This window comes from Leptonychotes weddellii, chromosome 2, assembly GCF_054177405.1.
Source record: "Leptonychotes weddellii isolate Sample4059 chromosome 2, ASM5417740v2, whole genome shotgun sequence".
Classification (NCBI taxonomy): Eukaryota; Metazoa; Chordata; class Mammalia; order Carnivora; family Phocidae; genus Leptonychotes; species Leptonychotes weddellii.
Window position 1 is genome coordinate 172,995,529 of NC_138370.1, and position 22,284 is coordinate 173,017,812.

Sequence of the window (22,284 nt, forward strand, 5' to 3'; positions counted from 1 at the left end):
TGGCAGGGGATACATCATGCCAGGTGTTAGCTGTGATCTCATTCAATGCTCCTGACAGCTCTGGGTAGGACTACCACGCCCATTGGACAGAAGAAGAGACCGAGGTTCAGAGAGGGTGTGGTTCCTTCCCCAGGGCATGTGAGTAAGTGCCAGAGGCAGGACCTGTGTTTGACTACACCTTTCCCTCCTTCACCGCTCCCTGCAGGGCCACTGCCTGAGGCTGCATCCTGGCTGTTATTCTTCTGGACCATTTTACATCCTGGGCTCTGGGCCTCAATTCTTGTCCCCTCCCCTGGCCGCCTCCAGATTTTCCTAAATCACAAATCCCTACAGCCGTTCCCCTGCTTAAAACACCAATGAGTCTCCACTGGTCTTGGGAGAAAATTAAGCTTGTCAGCTATAATTCATTCCTCCATTTAAAAATGAGTTTTCCGGGGGGAGAGGGGCGAGGCGGGGGGGCACCTGGCTGGCTCAGTCGGTAGAACATGCGACTCTTGATCTTGGGGTTGTAAGTTCGAGCCCCATGTTGGGTGTTGAGGTTACTTAAAAACAAAATCTTTTAAAAAATGAAATAAAAAATAAAAATGCGTCTACTGGTGCCTGGGTGGCTCAGTCGGTTAAGTGTCCAACTCTGAATCTCTGCTCAGATCATGTTCTCAGGGTTGTGAGTTCAAGCCCCACACTAGGCTCTGTGCTAGGCATGAAGCCTACTTAAAAATAAATAAATAAATAAATAAATAAATAAATAAATAAAAATTAGTTTTCTTAAGTGTCGTCCTTTTCGAGAGAGGACTTTTTAACAGAACAGAGACCATAAGATGGAACGGTAACAAGCAGAGTAGGATTGCATATTTATGCCCCACCCCTCAAACAGGTAAGAGAATGGAGCTTCTGCATTTTCTGTGAATGACCCAACCTGTGTGGTTGGGCACCCCAGAAAGGAAAGAGGAACCTACAGTTTGATAGTCATGATATCTCAATCTCTCCCACAATTAAAAGTCTCCATCGGCAGGGCACCAGGGTGGCTCAGTCAGTTAAGCATCTGACTCTTGGTTTCGTCTCAGGTCATGATCTCAGGGTTGTGGGATCGAGCCCCACGTCCAGCTCTGTGCTCTGGATCATCGTCTGGGCACTTATGGCCAATGGCCTTGACTATTTCCTTCTGTTCTCAAAGATATTGCACTGTGTGGCTCCTTCCTTCTGACTTGAGCTTCTACCCATTCCCTAGGTCTCTTCCCCCTTGCCGGGGCATCTGGGAACCTTTGAATGCTCTGTTGATCATGGAGAATGAGAAGTGCCTAGACACTAGTGTATCTAGACATTTCTTCTGTCCATGCTTCACTGTTGTCCTTGGCCGCCATGTTGGATATGCTGTACCACATGCAATGTGTAGCTTCTCCGAGAAGCTTGCAGCGTCCTCTGGCTCTGCCTGGGCAAGCAAGTCCGGAGCCTGATGGAGCTATGCAAGCTAAGCTGACCTGACTTCTCTTCGTAAGCTCCCTGCCCCATTATGCGCTACCTTCATGGCTTGACTTTCCCTCATGCCCGCAGGGCTAGCCTTTTATTTGTATGGAGCATTCCAGCAGGGCAAGCTAGTGGCAAGTCAAGCCTTTTCGGAGGGAAAATCTGCCATTGTTCCATCATGCCTGTCTATTTCCTTGTAGCTGTTTTCGGGTGTTAGAAAATTGGATTAAGCTTCAATCGCATTTTCCCCTAAACACAAAAGTCCAAAATTAGTAGCACATTTCTAACAGACCTCACTTAAAGCCACATCAAATTAAATAGAGTCATTTTAAAATGGTCCTGTATATATTGTGTAGCATGGATTGGAAAGGTTTGTGAAGTGAGGTATGTTTGTAAATACTGGAAAGCTCAAAATTGTTTTGACCTTGTGATATTTGAACCATATTCTTGTAAATTGTATTCAACTTGGAATACATCCTGTGGATTTACAGCCCTTGCCCCCGACATATTGCTTTGCAATCTTATTACAAGCTCATTTGATGATGTTTTGTTTTTATAAACCTTGATGTTATCCAAAGCTGCATAAGATCAAAGGATATTGAAGATAGAAATCTCCTTTGAGAGCTCCTCTTCATCCCTCAGAACCCTCTCATCTTAAGGATGCGTTAACTGAGGCTCGGGGAAGTGAAATAAATTATTTAAGCCACCTAGAGTGTGGGCGTCTGGGCTGGGAGTTGAGTTAGTTGAGTTCAAGTACCCTGGATGCAGATTGGGTGACTGGACTGACCACACACTTTGAGGGGACACAGGCAGGCCTGAACTCCATGCCAAGCTACCTCCTTCACAAGCTGTGTGACCTTGGTTATGTTGCTCACCTCTCTGAGCCTCAGTTTCCCACCCTCCCCTCCGCCCCCACCCTGTGAAGTGGGGAGATGTGTTCTTATCTCAGGGCGGTTTCAAGAGTTAACAAGCATGAAGCACAGAGCCCAAGCCCTGGTCCTAGAAGATGCCTAGTTCCTATTCTTTCCCTTTCCCTAGTGGCTCCTTGTCCAGTACGTATTCTGCTAGAATAGTCCGGGTGTGAGGAGAAGTGGGGGAGGGGGCCAAGTGAGCGAAGGCGGTGATGCTTCATTTTGTCGGTGGACATGCAGGCTCTCAGTCTCCAGGGGCCTAGAAGTGACGGGTCCTAGTGGGTGGCTGTCACAGGGCTGCCCACTCAGGTATGGAAGCTCCGGCTATGGAGATTTCTGCTCTGGAAATCGCCGCCTCTCTTGCCACCTCTCCAGACTCACACATCTCTTTGCATCTGTGCCACCTGGGCTCTGACTTAGGAACAGCGTGCGGCTGTCTGTAACAGAATGTCACTAGAGGGGCCTAGCCAAGGAGTGGTTTATGTTTCTTCATAGCACAAGGAGTCTAGAAACGGTGGTCTCTGCCGGTACAGTGGCTCAGTGATGCTCCCAGGTACTCTGGTTCCTTCTGTCTTCCCGCTCCACATCTCTAGAGTGTGGCCATCATTCACACGGTCACTTCCTGGTTACGGGATGGTCACTTCCTGGTTACGGGATGGTCACTTCCTGGTTACGGGCTGGGCGGTCCAGCCCCGGTCTCCCACCTGAGGTGCAGGAAAAGGAGGAAGAAGGAAGCATCAGCAGAGAAGGATGTAGAAGCTTTCCCAGGAATCCTTAGCCAGCTCTCTTCACACATAATGGCAGATTAGAGCTGGCCAGGAATTCCTTGCCACTCCCCTCATTGAGGGGCAGGGTCTGTGTCCTCTCGCCTTGACTCTGAGTGGGCTCAGGGCCACCTGAGCAACACCGTACAGCAGAGGTGGTGCTGAGCTTGTTTCCAGATTGAGGCTTTAAGGAAGTGACTGCTCTATTCCCTTTCTCTTGGAATGCCTGCTCTTGGAACCTAGCCACCATGCTGGGAGGAGGCAAGTCACCTTGCAGAGAAGGCTCCAGCCTACAGGTGCCAGCCACAGCCAGCACCAACTTGCCAGCACGGGAGGAAGCCATCTTGGAAATGGATCCAGCCCCACTGAGCCGCCCCAGTGATACATTGTAGAATAAGATGAGCCCTGCCTGCATTCCCATTACAGAGGACATAGATAATGGTTGCTGTATGAAATCACTAGGTTTGGGGGTGGTTTTTTGCTCTGTAGTAGATGACCAGAACACATGCCATTGGCCAGCAGGGTGTTACATGGTCACCTCGAACTGCAAAATAGGCTGCATGTGTCTTTAGCAGGCACGTTGTTACCTGGAAGGAGAAAATGCATTCTCTTAGTAACGAAGAAAAGAACAGGTAGAGAGGAGGCAGCTGTAATGTTCTATCAACTTGTCTCTCTCTCTCTTTTTTTTTTACTGTTTACCCCCTAAAGAATGTACTCTACAGGCATAAAAAAATTATTTATAAATTTCATATGTATAATAACCATAAATATATTGCGAATGCTATAAACCTTGCACAAAATAGAAATCTCAAAGTGGGTTTTTAAAAATATTAAGATTGTTGGGGCGCCTGGGTGGCTCAGTCGTTAAGCGTCTGCCTTGGGCTCAGGTCGTGATCCCAGGGTCCTGGGATCGAGCCCCGCATCGGGCTCCCTGCTCTGCAGGAAGCCTGCTTCTCCCTCTCCCACTCCCCCTGCTTGTGTTCCCTCTCTCACTGTATCTCTCTCTGTCAAATAAATAAAATCTTAAAAAAAAATATTAAGATTGTTTTACTCATTCACAGTACCAAGACAAAAATTATTAATAATCTTTTGAGTGCTTTTTTTAAAAAAAGATATCTTACTTCATATAATCTGTAGCTAATATCTCCAGGCACAATATAGGGAATCAGGGAAGTTTGTTGTTAATGACAGTGGGTGTGAATCCGTATTTAGTTCATTTTTTCGTGATGAATTCTCTCTCTCTGTCTCTCTCATTGCCATTGCTTCTGATGAGATGCCAGAATTTTAACCTAAGAGATGACAAAGAGCTCTCACTTGGAGGAGGAGAAGTGTCAAATCTGCTGGGTTTTTTTGCTCCTTTGGGTTTATACCTTTAGTTTTAATTATCTTCAGTCCATAGTTTCTTTGCAGGAATTTTGTTCAGCTGTGTGTCCATGAGAGTTTGCATAAGTACTGAGGTAACATAAAGTTGCAAACCCGCTTTACAGAGGAGAGATAAATACTTTACGGGGGAGAGATAAGTACACGACAATGACACTGAACAGGCTAGGGGAGGCGTGGACACCCCTTTCCCTCCCATCGTGTGAGGACTCTCCCTTCTCCAGCTGGATGCCCACGTGGACTTGCCAGACTCAGTGACCTCCTGGGCACCGCTATTAACCCACACATCAGACACAGGCTAGCCTGATTTCCCAACTCCTGCTGTTAGATAAGAATTAATTGAAGTAGAAATTCTTGTGCATTTACTCACACCCAGTGCATCATCTTGCATATCCCCTGGCGTGCATTTTTGCCACTTTGGAGTCCAGCTGCCTCTTACACTGTAAGCTTCTTGTGGACAAAGCTTATGTCCTGTTCATCTCTGAATCCCCAGTGTCTGGGGCTGTTCTGACACCGAGAAGTTGCTCTCTTGGTGTTCGCTCAATGAGTGAATGAATGAATGAATGAATGAACCAACAAGATAGGTCCTTGAGTAGCAGGGTCCCAAGGTCTAGGGTTGGGCTCAGGGGTGGAATTCAGGAGCTGGGCCTGGGCCAGCTGAGCAAAGTGAAGTTGGCAGGCTGTCCAATTCAGCTACATGCGGCTCTGAAACTCACTTCCATGGTTCCTGCCTCATTTCTCTATCCGTAAATGGAGATTCGTGACAGTCAGATGTACCCTACCTGTTGTCCAGAGAAGCTTATGAGCCGGTGTATGAGCGAAGAGTAAGGGCTCTCCCAGAGCCTCGCACTGTACATGCTCAGCAAACGTTTGTCCCTTGTCCTGGAAACAGAAAATAAAATACAGTGGCCAGTGCCTCAGGCAGCGGGATGACTGTTAGCTCCCTATTACTGCAGAAACGGATGACCATAGATTTGTTCTCTTATAGTTCTGGATGTCAGAATCCAACGTGGGTCTCACCGGGTTAAAGTCGAGTGGATGGCAGGCCTGGTTCCTTTCTGGAGGCTCTAGGGGAGAATCCATTCTTTGCCTTTTCCAGCTTCTGGAGTCCACCCCCATTCCTCAGGTTGGGGGCCTCCCTCCATCAAAGCCAGCGATGACATCACCCCATACTTCTGTCAGTCAGCAGTTTTCTGACTAACACTCTTGCCTCCCAATGATAAGGACCCTTGTGATTCCATTGGGTCTACCCTGGAAATCTGGGAGAATCTCCCCACCTCAAGATCCTTAACTTAATCGCATCTGCAAAATCCCTTTGGTCATTCACAGGTTCCGGGGATTAGGACGCTGACATCTTTGGGTGGAGGGAGTTCACCTGCCACAGTGAACTGCCATCCAGTTTGCCTGGGACAACCAGTTTCAGCACTGAAGGTCCTGTGTCCTGGAAATGCCTCTGGGCCCAGGCAGACTGGGCTTGTTGGCCATGCAAGCAGGTGGCATCACGTTAATGGTTAGTAGACGGGCTGTGGGATTAGACAGACCCAGGCTGGAATCTCCTTGCAGCACTTACTGGGTACTTTGGAGGGTTGGTATGAGGATTAAATAAGAAATGTGTGAAATGGTGGTACTGTTGATGTGGGAAACAAAGGCAAAAGAAAAATTAAGTTTCCTTACTCCCTATAGCCCACTGACAAGTCCTTGAAACAGGCAGAGCGATCTTCCTCTAGATACTCAACTTCCTCGATGTTAATGCTTTGCTAGGGCAAAAGGCAATCTTAGCCTGATCCCCAGGATCCTGTGAGTCTACTGTAACGTATAAAAATTCCTTTGGAAACTTCCTTTATCTCTACCCCCCAAGATTCATGTTGGCAATCATCCCCCAAGAATATGGCCCACCGATATGCATCTGAAGGTCTCATGACTAAGGTTTTATTAAACAGTAATAAATGACTTTTTCCTTTTTAAAAAAAAAAGATATTTTTTATTTATTTATTTGACAGAGAGATAGAGAGCACAAGTAGGCAGAGTGGCAAAGGGAGAAGCAGGCTCTCCGCCGAGCAGGGAGCCCAGTGCAGGGCTCGATCCCAGGACCCTGGGATCATGACCTGAGCCGAAGGCAGCTGCTTAACCAACTGAGCCACCCAGGCGCCCCATAAATGACTCTCTCCTAACGCCACCTAGCCCCCTCAAGGTCCTGGAAACCTTGCTTCCAAATTCCTTAGAGACTTACGCTATCCCTAACCCCCTCCCAACTTGGAAAGCATATAATGGGCCTCTCCTCACTACCCTAGTGCAGCTCTCTGCCCGCGGGTCCTGTCCCTGTGCTTTAATAAAACCACCTTTTTGTACCAAAGAGGTCTCAAGAATTCTTTCTTGGCCATTGGCTTCGAACCCTGATATCTTTCCTATATCACCGTTACTGTTATTATGTGAAGTCTCTGTGGGGTGCCAGGGGACACTGAGGAGACACCCCCTCCCCCGTTCCTTACACCTCTTTCCTGACCCTGCCTGTCCTCAAACTCCACTGCAGCCCAGCATGGCCCTGGGTCCCCTGTGGGCACTCTCCCCTGGCCCACACTCGGGACCTGTCCCCAGCAAAGGCTGAGTGTTACTGGAGCAAGACCAGATTCTGGCGATCTTGGACATCTGGTCGCACTGGGCAGCCCCGAAGACACCAGAGCAGGACGAGAAGGGCCAAAGCAGGTGAACGTGCTCTGTTTTCCTGAGCCAAACCCAGTGCCTGGGCTGCTCCCCAGGGCGGAGGTGGGGCCTTCCTGAGCTGTCAGCCCACCAGATCCTTCAGCCAGAGTTCAGGGTACGGATGGTGGCCTTGGCAAAGCATCCAGCAAGGCGGGACCTTCCGGGGCCTTCTCTTCTTCCTCCAGAAAGAAACAGCGTGGGGAGCGCCCCCCACCCACACGCCCAAACACAACAACTTATTTAAGTTTATTGTGAGGTCAGTCTACTTGACTTTGGGCTATTCTGCTGATTGGTATTTGTTTAGGAGACAGATCTGTTCTGCATGAACGAGTCCGGGGTATTTGACACCCCCCCCCCAACTGGCTCAACAGGAGGTGGCTGTAGAGTCTAGGGACAGTGGACTCTTGACCTTGGAGAGGCAGTGGGCTTGAATTAGAGAATTCTGCATCTGTATTGTGATTGCATCTCATTTGAATTTCACTTCCTGCCTCTACATTTGGAAGCCCTGGGTGTCTGTGGCTGGATTCCTGCATTTGAATGAGCGTCCCCCTTGATGGAGCTTTAATGATGCTCCGTCTGGCATATCCAGACCTGCTGTGCATGGTGCCCTGGGCTGCAGGGCAACCGGCAGAGCCTAAATGACGTTTACGCAGACAATGAACGTAAGTTCCAGAGGCGGCCTCCCAGCGTGTGCTGGACTGGCTCCTGGGCCATGGGTGGTGAGCAAGGCGGACCCGTCTGCCGCCGCCCTCCTGGAGCAGACGGTCAAGCAGGAAGCCCTCTGATTGCAGAGTTACCCACATAATTAAATACAAGTCACAAGTAAGAGGCTAGGCCAGTGGCTGCCTGATACATTTCCAGTCTCAGCAGTGGGACAGTCCCCTTGCTGGCCTCATTCTGGCTCCCCTGGTGTACCCTCCCCATTCCGACCACGCTAAGCAGCTGGCCACGTCCTGGCTTGGGCTGTTCCCACCGCAGGACGACCCGCCTGCGCATCCTTCAGCACTCACCCAGGTATCTCCCGCTCAAGACGTGCTCCCTGCCCTCTTGCTGGCCCTACACTTCGCTGTCCCTTCCCCTGTGTGACCTGCCATTGCCCCGATCACACTGTATTGTCACTGACCTGTTTATTCTCTGTCTCTCTCATTGGTTTCTCATATCTGTTTTTAGAGTAAGTCTTATTGAGATAGAATTCATAAAACATGAACTTCACCATTTTAAAGTGTGTGGCTGTTACCAGACCACAGAGGGTCTGCTCCCTGGTGAGTTACAGACAGAGACTACCCTGGGGCAGTTGCCTCGCAAGCAGAAAGAAGATCAGGAGGAATAATCTCCAGAGCCCTGACTCCCTCTTAGGGCTTGGGATGAATATCCAGACAGGGATTTTAACATTATAACAAGGGGCACCTGAGTGGCTCAGTCGTTAAGCGTCCTGGGATCGAGCCCCGCATCAGGCTCCCTGCTCCGCGGGAAGCCTGCTTCTCCCTCTCCCACTCCCCCTGCTTGTGTTCCCTCTCTGCTGTGTCTCTCGCTGTCAAATAAATAAATAAAATCTTTTAAAAAAAAAAACAAAACATTATAACGAAACCAAGGTAACTGTAGGGCACTTCCAGCACTTTCCATTCCCCTGAGCAGATGTCTTCCTCGAATGTGTCTTTTCTTGTCCCAGCAGTCCGTTAGTTTGTTTCTAGAAGGTAAGACTGACAGCTAGGCAGAAGCTTCTACTAGAAGTTTCTTGAGTTGAGGGGTCAGGCCGGCCAGTGACTCAATCCATACTCATTAGTTTACTTACCATTAGCACTGTCTAATTCAGAACATTTCCATCACCCCGAAAAGAACCTCTGTACCTGTTAGTCCCTCCCAATTTCTCCCACTGCCAACCCCTAACAACCACTTTCTGTCGCTGATTTGAACAACGCTATTCTGAACATTTCCTATCATGGAATCACACAATATGTGACTTCTTGTGGCTGGTTTCTTTCGCTGAGTATGGCTTCAAGGTTCATCCATGCCGTAGAATCAGACTTTCATTCCTTTTTATGGCTGAATAATATTCCATTGTATGGAGATATATATCTACATATGATGAGATGTATTTTGTTTAGCCATTGATGGACACTTGGGGTGTTTCCTCTTTGGGGCTATTAGGAGTAATGCTGCCATGAACATTCATATAGAAGTGTCTGTCCAGACGTATGTTTTCAGTTCTCTTGGGTATAGACGTAGGAGTGGAATTCCTGAATCACATGGTTACCCTGTGTTTTCCCTTCCAGGTTACCCTGCAGGAAGAGGGTGCCTTCCACGCTCCCAGCAGCAGTTGAGAAGGGTGCTGATTTACCGCGTCCTCACCGACACCAGTTACCGTCTGTCTTCCTCAGTGTGGCCATCGTGGTGGGTGCGAAGTTGTAGCTCATTGAGGTTTGATTGGCATTTTCTAGTCATTAGTGACGTTGAACGTCTTTTCTTGTGCTTATTGGCCACTTGTATATCTTCTTTGAAACACGGTCTACTCAGATCCTTGGCCCATTTTTAGATTGAGTTGTTTTTCATTGTTGATTTGAAAGAGTTCTTTATGTGTTCTGGACACGGGACTCTATTTATTTATTTATTTATTTATTTATTTATTTATTTATTTATGGAGAGAGAGAGAGAGAGCATCTGCAAGCTGGGGTGGGGAGAGCGGACTGAGCCACCCAGGTACCCCTGGAGAGGGACTCTTATTGTATATATGATTTGCAAATATTTTCTCCCATTCTCTCTTTTCCCTTTCTTGTTAGTGCCCTTTGAGACAAAAATTTCCATTTTGGGAATGCCCACTTGTTTTTTCTTTGGTTGCTTGTGCTTTTGGTGTCCTCTCTAAGAAACTGTTGCCTAATCCAAGGTCATGACGTAATTAGCCCAAGGTCACATAACTAAGGAGGAGGTGAAGGAGGTAAACTGAGACGTGGACCCGGGCCAACAGACCCAGGCGTAGCTCTCACCCCACCATCCCCCCCGCCTCTGAGATGCGGGGTTTACAGGAGAAGGGTGACAGTGATGCCGTGATCGTTGCTTTCTTTCTTTTAAGATTTTATTTATCTATTTAGAGAGAAAGAGCCAAAGCGGGGGAGGGGCAGAGGGAGAGCAAGCATCTCAAACAGATTCCCCACTGAGTGCGGAGCCTGATGTGGGGCTCGATCTCAGGACCCTGAGATCATGACCTGAGCCGAAACCGAGAGTTGAATGCTCAACCGACTGAGCCCCCCAGGTGCCCTGTGATGGTTACTTTCAAATGTCAAGTTGAGAGGACCATCGGGTGCCTAGATTAAACCTTGTTTCTGGGTGTGTCTATGAGGGTGTTTCCGGATGAGGTTAGCATGCGACTCGGTGGGCTCTGAGTAAAGCGGATTGCCCTCCCCAGTGTCAGTCGGCATCATCTAATCCCTTGAGGGCTTGAATAAACCAAAAGGCAGAGGAAAAAGGAACTCACTCCCTTCTTTTTCTCCTGGCTCATTGAGTTAGGACATCTCATCTCATCTTCTCCTGCTCTCAGACTAGGATTTATGCCATTGGCTTGCCTACTTCTCATGCCTTTGGACAAGAACTGGGTCCCCAGCTCGCAGATGAGAGGTAGTAGGACTTATCGGCTTCCTAAGCCAGTTCCTCAAAATAAATCTTCTTTGTCTCCCTCTGTGTTGTGTGTGTGTCTCCCATTGATTCTGCCAAGTAGCTTTCCTCCCTGTCATTGTATAGCCTGCTCCCTCAACCCGAGATCCCTTTTTTCTCTTGGCTAACTCCTACTCCATTCACATCATTCTGCTCAAGACTCCCACCTCCAGGAAGCCTTCCTTCATGTCCCCTCCCCACTCCGGTTGGGGTAGCTGCCTTCTCAGAGGCCACACCACCCCGTGCTTCCTGCGTCAGAGGCACTTAAGTTAGAGTAGTAAAGAGTGTGGGCTCCAGATCTGACTTCTCGAACTTGAATAGTGACTTCAAGTGACTTCACGGATTCTCTTTCCTCAGCTACCAGACGGAGACGGTACTAATAGAACCCAGGTTGCAAATTTGTCATGAGGAATTAAATGAGATACCACATGTACGGCGCTTGGAACGGTGCCTTCGCAGACAAGTGCTCAGCAAATGCTAGCTCTTCTCTATTGCACCACGTCGCCTTTGTTTGTTCTAAGCCATGAGTGAACTGCTAATGTAGTAGGTGCACAGTAAATACGAATCGGCTTGCGTTAATAATTGCAAAATGGGCAGAGCCGTCTCCTGCCTGGCTTCCCTTGTAGCGTGTGGGGATTACATGCAGTACCGCAGGAGAGACTCTGTGTCGCTGGTTCTGTGAGAATGTTGGTGATTGGGACTATCACAAACGCTTTGTATGCATGTGCTGTTGCTAAGGGAGCCTGTCCCTTGGGCTCGTTCAAGGATTAACTTTGTACACTGCAGCACGTGACAATGATCTTCTCAAAGGCATAAACTGAAATTAGGAACACTTTGATTCAGCTCTGGTTAAAATGAAATGAAACTGTGTCATCACTGAATTGAACAAATCTGGGACAGCAGAATTTGATGTTGATGAGCACTTTACAATTTCACAGTGTCTTGCTTTGAACGGTGAGGGTGTTTACATTCCAACAGCCAAAGGAAGCCAGAAAATAGAGTTTTCCCAGACAGGAAGGGAAAAGGCCAGTTAAACTCTAATTCTATAGGAGCCCTCCTGTCCCTGTTTTTTGAGAAACAGCAAAAACTTCCTGGAAAGACAATGAACTACAAGTTCTTTCTGGATCTTCATCATCGTTAAATATAGAATTCCTACTCAATCTTTCCACAACGTCACTTTCAGTCTGGAAGCATATCCATCACTGCACATTAACTTATTAAATATTTTATTTGCACATGAAGCTACTCTTTTATTATCGGAGATGCAGCTTGTTAACTTACATATTGTAAAGAGACTCACCACCCGCCTCGAAGCAGCGGCACGTTCTCAGAAAATGTTGGATTCTTGTACCTCGTTCTTCTCCTTTTGGGTTGCAGGTAGCGTAAAATAATGCTTCTAAGCATATTTGTGTCCAAATACACGTGGTGGAAGGGGGCTCTCTACCCCTCACCTACCTCGTATACAATACATTGTGGTGGTTTTGGTCTGCTTTCCTTTCCTGCCATTTCAATACAAGCACCTCAGAGTAGAGATTTCTGGTGTGTTATAGTCATCATTTCCCTAATATATAGAACAGTTCCCAACACACAGTAAATATTTTTTGAATGGATGAATGGATAAAATAAAGATGAATAAACCATTAGAGAAAGACTCTTGTCATCGGGCAGGTTCTCAGCTGGCTCCTGGGAGCAATGAGACAGGGAGAGCCCAGGAAGCAGGTCTCACCAGACACTGAATCTGCCAGGGCCTTGATCTTGTCCTTCCCAGCCTCCAGAACAGTGAGAAATCAATGTTTACTATTTACAAGCCACCCAGTGGATGGTATTTTGTTGGAGCAGCTTACGTTAGACAGAGACGATTGCGTACAGAACTTCAGAATTTACAAAGCTTTTTTATAATAGTGGTAGTAATAAGGGCCGCGTGCTCTGCATCCATGATTGCGGGTGCATGATGTTTCATTCCGTTCTTCCGGCGAGTTCATTCATTCATTCATTTTTGGTAGTTATTAGTTGCCTGCTTTTGCAAGTGAAGAAATCAAGGCCCAGAGAAGTGAAGTGACTTGTTCAGATGGCCAAGGGAGGAATCGAACCTAGATTTGTCTGACTCCCGAACCCAAGTTGTTTTCAGTTTTTTCTCCTGCCAGTTTGTCACTTATAACTTACCTTTCCTGTAAAGAGGTCCTGCTAATCCCCCTCACATTCTAACTCATGTCCCTAACTTGGATATTTCACCTGTGCCCCCCCGCCTGAAACTTTGCTTTGCTTATCACTTTCCCGCATTACACTGTGAAGCGCTCGGGGACTGGGCAAGGTGTCACTCATCCATGCCTCCGATTAAGAAAATGGGATAAAACTGGGAGAGGTCATTCGAAGAGCACTGGACTGGGAGTCTGAAGCCTGCCAGCACGTGAGACACCTTCCTAGCCAGACATACTCAGTTGTGGGGCAGTGCATTAGTCAGGAGAGGCTGGGTGGTGCCGAGGTGACAAATTAACCAGACATCTCAGGGGCCTGACTCAGTGCAGTCATGTGCTGGTTGGCGTCACACTCTGGTGCTGTCCTGCAAGCAGTGACCTGGGGATCCTGGAATTGAGAGTTGGCAGTCAATGGAATGAGCCCAGCTAAGAGGCAGAAGAAAAGCATTCTAGGTGAAGGAAACAGGTAAAGACGTAGAAGCAAGAATGAGTGAGGAGCACAAGCAAAGGAGAAAAAAACAGATAAATTGGACTGCGTACAAATTTGAAACTTTTGTGGGTTAAAGGATACTATCGATAGAGTGAAAAGGCAACCCATGAATGGAAGAAAGTATTTGCAAGCCACGTATCTGATCATATCCAAATATATAAAGAGCTTGTACGACTCAACAACAAAAAAAACAAACAACTTGATTAAAAAATGGGCAAAGGACTTGCGTAGACATTTCTCCAAAGATAAACGAATGGTCAATAAGCACTCGAAAAGATGCTCAATGTCACCCGTCATCAGGGAAATGCAAATCAAAACCACAGTGAGAGATCACTTCACTCCCATTAGGATGGTTACTACCAACAATACAGGGAATAACTCGTGTCAGTGAGAATATGGAGGAGTTGGATCCCTGGGCACTGCCGGTGGGGATGCAAAATGGCGCCGTCACTGTGGAAAACAGTATGGCGGCTCCTCAAAAAATTACAAACAGAATTACTATATGATCCAGCAACTCTATTTCCGAGTACACACCCCAAAGAATTGAAAACAGGAACTTGGACAGGTATTTGTACACCATGTTCATAGCAGCATGATTCACAGCAGCCAAAAGGTGGAAGTGACCCAAGCGTCCGTGGATGGATGAGCGGATAAACACCATGTGGTCCATCCATACAGTGGACGGTTATTCGGCCTCAGAAAGGGAGGAAATCCTGTCACATATTGTAACATGGATGACCCCTGAAGACATCATGCTAAGTGAAATAAGCCAGTCACGAGAAGACAAAACACTGTATGACTCTGCGTCCATGAGGTCTCCAGAGTTGCCAAACGAATAGAGAAAGAAAATAGAATGGTGGTGGCCAGGGGCTGGGGGTAGCAGGGAATGGGGAGCTGTTTCGTGGGGACAGAGTTCCGGCTTTGCCAAGACGAAGAATTCTGGCGATGGATGGTGGTGATCGTTGCACAACAGTGTGAAAGTGCTTAATGCTACTTAATCGTAGTTAAAGTGGTCAATTTTACATTACGTATAATTACTGTGAAGAAGAAGAGGATGGAGAATGATGAAGGAAGGGCCTTTTGGAAAGGCCATGCTTCGCTTTGCAGCTCGGAGTGTGTGAGGCCGCGGAGGGCGGTGTCTGATGAACAGGAGGAACACCGCTCTGGCTCTGGGACGCCTTCTGCCGCCGCCTCGCTCCTGCTGGGAGCCCGCGGAGGCCCAGCTCTGGCCGGCCTGTAGTCTCAAAGGCATTTCTGAAATGCCTCGCCCGGGAGGGCACTACTTCCTGCCGCAGGGACATGGCCCGATCGTCCAGGGAACGTGTCCCAGAGAATTGACCTCTCTGGCTGGCTTCCTTCTGTCCGGTGCCAGGCGTCATCTGGAACCTCTAAAAAGTTCATTTAGCACACAAGGCGGAGGCTGTGGCATTCGGGGTCTGCCCCTTATTGGGAGACCAAACTGCCCTTTAAAAAAGGAATTAATTCAAAATAAGTCCTCAGGATCACAAATCATTAACAGACATGTTCCAAAAATGTCCACATAATTGCAACTCCAGGGGTTCTGAAGCCTTCTGCATCGTACAGGGGAGGATGGTCCAGGATGAAAGGAGGGAAATCTCCACCAAGATTCTAACTTCAAATGTGAACCGGCTCCCCCCACCCTCTTTTTTTAAAGCCAGAAGAGGGATCAATGGGAGGTACTTTTGTTTCATTTTCCTTTCTGTATCTTCTGGCTTCCAGTGGGGGGCAAGGGGTTACAATCCGGGGGGAGTGGCCACCCTTGTAGTTTTTCAGCCTGTTGGAAACAGAAGGATACCAGGGCCCTGCGGATGTGGTGCGGATACTGGGCCTTGATCAGGATCCTTTTCGAATCAGAGACTCACGCCAGGCCGAAGGGCAAGGGCAGAGGCCAGAGGGCAAGGGCAGCGTTTCCCAGGGGCTCTCCTCCTCTTGCCACCAGGAGGAAAGCGAGCTCCGGTAGGTCCAGCAGCCTACCCTGCACCGCCCCGCTGCCGAGGGCCAGGCCTCCACAGGAATTTTCGAGACCTAATGTCGTATTTCCTGGCGAGAGAGAGGGGTGGTGACTGAGGAGACATGGGGCTCCCCTGAGCTGGAACGGGCTGGATTCCACTCCTGGGGGCTTCCGGGAGAAGGAGGCCATTTGATTCCCAAACTCCTACTGCCGTGGCAAGAGTGCTGGGTCCAGGGGCGCCTGGGTGGCTCAGTCGGTTAGGCGTCTGCCTTCAGCTCGGGTCATGGTCCCAGGGTCCTGGGATCGAGCCCCGCATCAGGCTCCCTGCTCAGCGGGAAGCCTGCTTCTCCCTCTCCCACTCCCCCTGCTTGTGTTCCCTCTCTCGCTGTGTCTCTCTCTGTCAAATAAATAAATAAAATCTTCAAAAAAATTTAAAGAAAAAAAAAAAAAAAGAGTGCTGGGTCCACACATTTGCCTCCAGGGACAGATCCTGGTTCTCCGGGAGGTTTTGCTCTTCCTCTGGGCCCCACCCCGACCCTTTCTCCCTAGGGCTTCCAGTTCACCTTTAACCAGGTTCTTGAAGAAACTCAGATGATATTTCAACTTCAGAGGGGGCGGCAGAGTGGGGAAGCCTTTCTGAATCTGCCCCCCTGGGGCTTTGAGCTGCACAGACCAGCATTCCTCTTGTCCAGTTCTGCCGGCCACCCTCCCCAGGCCGGCTGGGTGCCACACAGCAATTTCCGCCCCCTAATCTGGCAGTGAACATTTGTGGGGCCTTCTCTCTTTCTCTTTTTCTCTCTGCTCCTCTCGGTGCCGGGGCCTCCTCAACTTCAAGGCTGATATGGTCTTGTCATGAAGTTTGGCTGGAGGAGGCTGAAGGAAGACAGAAACTGATAAATTTCCTTTTGATCTCGGATCTGCAAAGCCAATAAGAAAAAAAATAAATCTCAACCCTGGGCCCACCGGGGTGGGTCAGAGCCGATGGAAGCCAGAAAATGTTCCTTCTGGAACTCAAGATTCCTTGATCCCCTGGCACGTTACATAGCCAAAGGAGGGGGGCAGGCCAGGGGTGGGTCCCCCAGGCTCAGAACAAGGCAGGGAAGCTAATTAGGTGAAAATCATTTAAATGGTTTTCAAGGCATCACTTGATTTAAAGCATTTATCACCACCTAACGCATAATTAACAGCAGGACAAACGATTGAAGGCAAGCTCTCCTCTATTCAGAGGGATTATGTTAATTTTCATTAATCTCATATATTACCATCTCTCTTCGGATGAATGTTATCTTAAAGGCCCAAATGCCTTCTTTGATCTTGGGGAGAAGAAAAGAAAAGAGAGAGAAAGAAGAAAAGATGGCAACCTGTGTTTGTTTGGAAATGACATGTTTACAACAGGCTCAGAGTAGAAGATAGAAGTTTTTGGTATTCAAGAGTGAATCCAGCCACAAGAAGAAGGAAATTCTGCTTTCTGCGGGGAGGAATGAGATGCGGGGACTCATCTGTGAACTCCAGAGAGAGGATCGGCCTGTTCTGTTCCGTTGGGTAAGCTCTTCAGTTTCCAGTGTTTACTGAGGTTCTAAGAGAAGATACTCGCATTCCATGACTCCCTTATCCGATTTTGTGACACGTTTGCTCCCCCTACCATCCTAGCCCACAATCCTGTAAGCCCATTCTGATTTCAACACTTGGTGAACCACTACCTAGTAAAGCAACTGGCTTCGGCTTCAGCTTCGTAGCCTCACCCTTCCTGGCTCTGAGTCTGTTAACCGCTTCATCCCTGAAGCCCTCTGCAGCCCGGTGGCCGGTCCCACTCTGCAGATGAGGCTCAAGTGAGTCTGGAGAGACTGAGGCTGCTTGTCTCAGGCCGATGCCCTAGCTGGGATCCTTGTCGTGGCAGGCGTCTCCAGAGCCTGCAGCTCGACCTCTGGGCTAGGCGGCCTGCCTGCGTGATCAACCACGGAAGGAAGGCTCTGGTACACCTGTGGACCGTGCAGACTCTTGTTCGCCCGGCCAAGTTGAAGAAGTGGGCTGCCTGGGCCCCCCCGCTCAGCTGTGCCTCCAGCTTGGTGTGTGATCTTGGGCAAATAGCTTTGCCTCTGGGGCCTCGATCACCAACTTCTGAAAGCTGTACTAACAGCTTGCTGTTAGGAATGTATTGTCCAGGGCTGGGAGCTGTTGTTTTCCCATTTTACAGATGAGGAAACTGAGACAGAAGAACGCCCCTACCCCTTCCTGTTCCTCTCCCCTCCCGTGCCCAGGGTCACACAGCCGTGAGTTGTAGGGCTGGGACTGGAACCCAGGTGGGCGGATCACTGGGCTGCTCATAATCCAGATGCTATGTTGACTCATAAATTCAAACTAGGGGCCTCCCTGGCTTTAAAATGATAGGATTCTCATACAAGTGGGGTTTGTAGTGTTATCTTGACTGTGGTGGTAGATACACAAACCTACGCAGGTAATAAAATTATAACAACACCGAACACACACACACGCACACACTCACTCAGATGAGTACAAGTAACACTGGAAAATCAGAATAAGATTGGTGGATGGCATCAAAGTCAATGTCCTTGTGATATCATACTGTAGTTTTGTGAAATGTGGGGCCGAAGTACACCAGGCCGATCTCTCGGCACAACTGCGTGGGAACCCACAATGATCTCAATAACCGTTTCAATTAAAAAATAGAAGTGAACAAAAAAATGATAGGCTTCCATCTATAGACACCTTGAGGAGCTACCTTGTGTATATAGGAAACGTTGGGAATACATGAATTATAAGACCTCGGCCTTGCCTAGAAATGTAACAAATTAATAACTAATAAAAACAAATAACCACCAGTAAGGAAGGGTCTGTGCCGCGGGCACAACGCTCAACACTGTGTGGATCTCCCCGGCAACCTCATTATCACAAGGTCATTTAGAAGAGGCTGTGCCTCAGAGAGCTTGATGAACTTGCCCAAGGTCACCCAGCATGTACTTGGTTGTGGTGGTGGCCACGGGTTTTGAATCAAGCTGGACTCTGCATCCCACTCAGCCCTATTCTCTTCAGACCAAGGCAGGGCTCCCTGAGCACCTACCACGCTGGCACTTTCTGTTAAAATGATCTCATTCGGCCCTGGCACAGTCAGGTGAGGCCAGCAATATATCCCCACTTTGCAGACCAGAAGACTGAGTCTCACTCAGGGTAGGAAGAGGCTTGAATCCAACAAGGAGGAAATGGAGCAGAATGCAGGTCCCTCAGCCCCTGGGGTCGTTCTGGGGCTCAGGGCAGGCCTGGGGTAGAAGGCAGGGCCTAGATAAGCGGAGGGGGTTTCGAGGGGAGAGCAGGGTGTGAGCAGAGCCCAGGGCTGTTTATTCAGCTTTAGGGGGAAAGATTTCATCCAGGGTCCTGGTTGGTGATAAAGCTGCTCTGTTTTCAAACCAAACAGGCCTTTCCTTCGAGGACTGGGAAGTTAGGGAAGAAAGATACTACATGTCTCTCCTCTGGATGTTTCCAGCCCTGTCACCGACCAAATACCTCACTGGGGGCAAGTCGAAATGGTCTCCCAGAGAGACTAGGACCGTTGTGGGCAGCTTCAAAGGACAGTCTTCCAGGAAGTTGAAGTTTAAAAGGCCCATGATGAGTCCGTTAAAAAAGGTGGCCCAGAAACATTGCTGGTTTGGCCCCCCGTGGTCCCTGACCCTGACCTAATGCCTCCCGGGGCCCCAGAAGTATCTGGAGGGAGGGTGGGCCCTCGTCCAGCCCTGGGACACACGACTGAGCAGAAAGTCGGCACCTCCCTGTGGGGGGGAGCGAGTTGGCACCAGGCCCAGGGAGCCCAGTAGGTTCCCTCCCTTGGACACACGACAGTCTTGGGAGGGACGGATCTCACCACTACTTACTGACTACTGTTATTGCTGCGGTGGTTGGCGGGGTTTGTAATGGTCACTATTGTGTTGTCGTGGTGACGGCTAGTATTAGCTGAAGACCCTGACAATGTGACTCTGGCGCTCCTCCCACCGAGGGGTGGGGTCTCTGTGCCCACGCTGTGACCCTGGGCGGGCTGGTGACTGTGGTGCAAGTGATCCCATGTGCCTTCCAAGGCTAGATCATTAGATCATGAGAACGCCGTGGGCACTGCCTCTGGGAACCAGCCGCCATGCTGTCGGGAAGCCTAAGAGCCTAACCTAGTCTACGGGGAGAGGTCCTATGTCCCAGCCAACAGCTCAGCCACAGGGGGCATCGGCTCCCAAACGTGGGAGTGAAGACCCCGAAAGATGATTCCCGCTTTCAAGCCCCCATTGTTTGAGTCTCCTAGTGGAGGCCCAGATGTTAGGGAATAGACAAATCGTGCCCACATTCCCGACCCACGAAACCATGAGTCTAGTATGATGGTGGTTTAATACCGCTACGCTTTAGAGTTCATCTGTTACTCAGCACCAGTAGCTAGAGCAAACTCCACAACCGTGGGAATAAAAGCTAGCATTTATTGAGCCCTTGCTGTGGGCTTAGCACTGGGTTAAGAGCTTATAGAGTCTGAGGTGGAAGGAGCTTTATTTCTGGACCGGTAATTCTCCAGTCTGGGAAGATGAAGAATGCCCCTTCCCAAACCAGCTGAGTCAGCCTCACGCCCAGCACCCCAATGGCCATGAGTTCACCGGCCAAGGTAGGGTCAGACGGAACCCCAGAGAAGGGACAGGCCAAGTGGACTCAACTGAGTGCAGCAAATATTAATAATGACCCTTACCATATGCCAGGTGCCTGGGCTTGGAGAAGACAGAGTGCACGATGTAGGTGACAGTGTAAAACTAGAAGGGCCTGGAATCCCTGACGATTAGTCAGGCTCTTACTGTTCCACAACCTTCTCACAGGGCTTTTCTCTCTCCTCCCTCCCTCCCGCCTCCCTCTCCCTCCCTCCTTCCCTCCCACCCTCCCTTCCTCTCTTTCTGAGGCACAGAGATTGAGCAACTGTCCTAAATCATCCAGCTAGAGAGCAACTAGCCAGCCTCTAAATCCAGGTCGGTTTGACTCCAAAGCCTGCGTCTTTCATTATCCCCTGCTGCCTCCTGGAGTAAGCACTCGGTGTTATGGGGGACGCTCATGGGATGCAGGGTGAGCTGGGCGGGGGGAGGGGGGGGAAGAGCTGCTCTTTCTGGCCATGGGAGGCTGGGGTGTCTATCAGTGTCCATTCTCCCTTCTGCAGAATGGGCACATCACTACATTCTACAGCCTCTTCTGCACCCGGGTGCCCAAGCGAACACGCTCTGGCTACTGAGATGCAAGAAGTCTTGTGTGGCCCTTCTAGAAAGCTTCCTGAGAAAGAGAGCATGCACTCTGCTTCCCATCTCCTACAGAAGCCTTCTGTCGGGAAGGTGCACAGGACGCCTGGGGCTCTAGTCCCCACTTCGGATGACGAGGGCGAGCGTATACCCCGGGATTGGCAGGGTGATGCTGGACGAAGCCTGTGCGGGAAGACCGAAGAGCCGCAGTGGCAACCCTGCGTCATCCAGCTCGGCTCATCTTGTATGCCATAGAGACTGAGCTTCTGTCTTGCTGCGGTCACTGTGATTTACATCGAGTCTCGGTTCCTCCCAGTTGAATGTGAGCCTGAGCGACCCTATGGGGCAGCTGACACAGCTTTGAGGAAGGGAATAAACTTGGGCCGGGTTTGGAAAGACAGGCAGGACGGAGACAGCAGGGGTGAGGAGGGTTCTCCAGGGTGCGCATAGGGTAGGACAAAGAGATTTCGGATCCAAGCAGACTTGCAGCGACATTTCATAAAGAGCTTTGAATGCCAGGGAGAGAAGAAGATACAGTTTCAATTGTGAAGGGCCGGGGAGCCCCCAAAGAGGTGTGAGTGCAAGGGTGACCTGATGTGTTCACCACTGTATTTTACCCTGGCGAAGATCTGTAGGAAGAACTGGAGAGTGGTGAGCCGGGGCCAGAGTTAGGGGCTGGGAGCTGGAGAGGTTTCCAGCCAGCCATGGGGTAGCTAACTGATGGATCAGGGGGGTGACAGTACCGGGGGTGTCTGGTGTCCCAGAAAGTGTGGTGGCATGTGAAGTTGCTCCCGGCATACTGTTATCCGACAAAAACCGGTCCCCCACACAGCGTGCACAATACGATCAGGTCCCGAAAAAAAAGAAAAAGAACTATGTGCATTTTTTTTAAAAGCCAGAAAGGTTATTCTCCAATTGTGAACAGTAGTTACTGCTAGGTGGGAGTATGTAGGGGTGATTTTTTTTTCTTTTTCTTTTTGCTTGCTCTTTTCTTTTTATTTTACTTTTTAAAAGATTTATTTAGGGGCGCCTGGGTGGCTCAGTCGATTGAGCGTCTGGCTCTTGATTTCGGCTCAGGTCATGATCTCAGGGTTGTGGGACAGAGCCCTGCGCCGGGCTCCTGGCTCAGTGCATAGTCTGCTTGTCCTTTTTCCTCTGCTTCTCCCCCCACTCTCTCTCTCGCTCGCTCAAATAAATAAATAAAATCTTTAAAAAAAAGATTTATCAAAAACTAATGATGTAATGTATTGTGACTAACATAAGAAAAAAAGATTTATTTATTTATTTGAGAGAGAGAGAGAGAACAAGGGGAGGTGGGCAGAGGGAGAGGGAGAGAGAATCTCCAGCAGACTCCCTGCTGAGCACAGAGCCTGACCCGGGGCTCCATCCCATGACCCTAAGATCATGACCTGAGCTGAAATCAAGAGTCGGACGCTCAACCGACTGAGCCACCCAGGCCCCTGCCATTCGAAATCATAATAATAGCTGCGCACTGTCTCGGA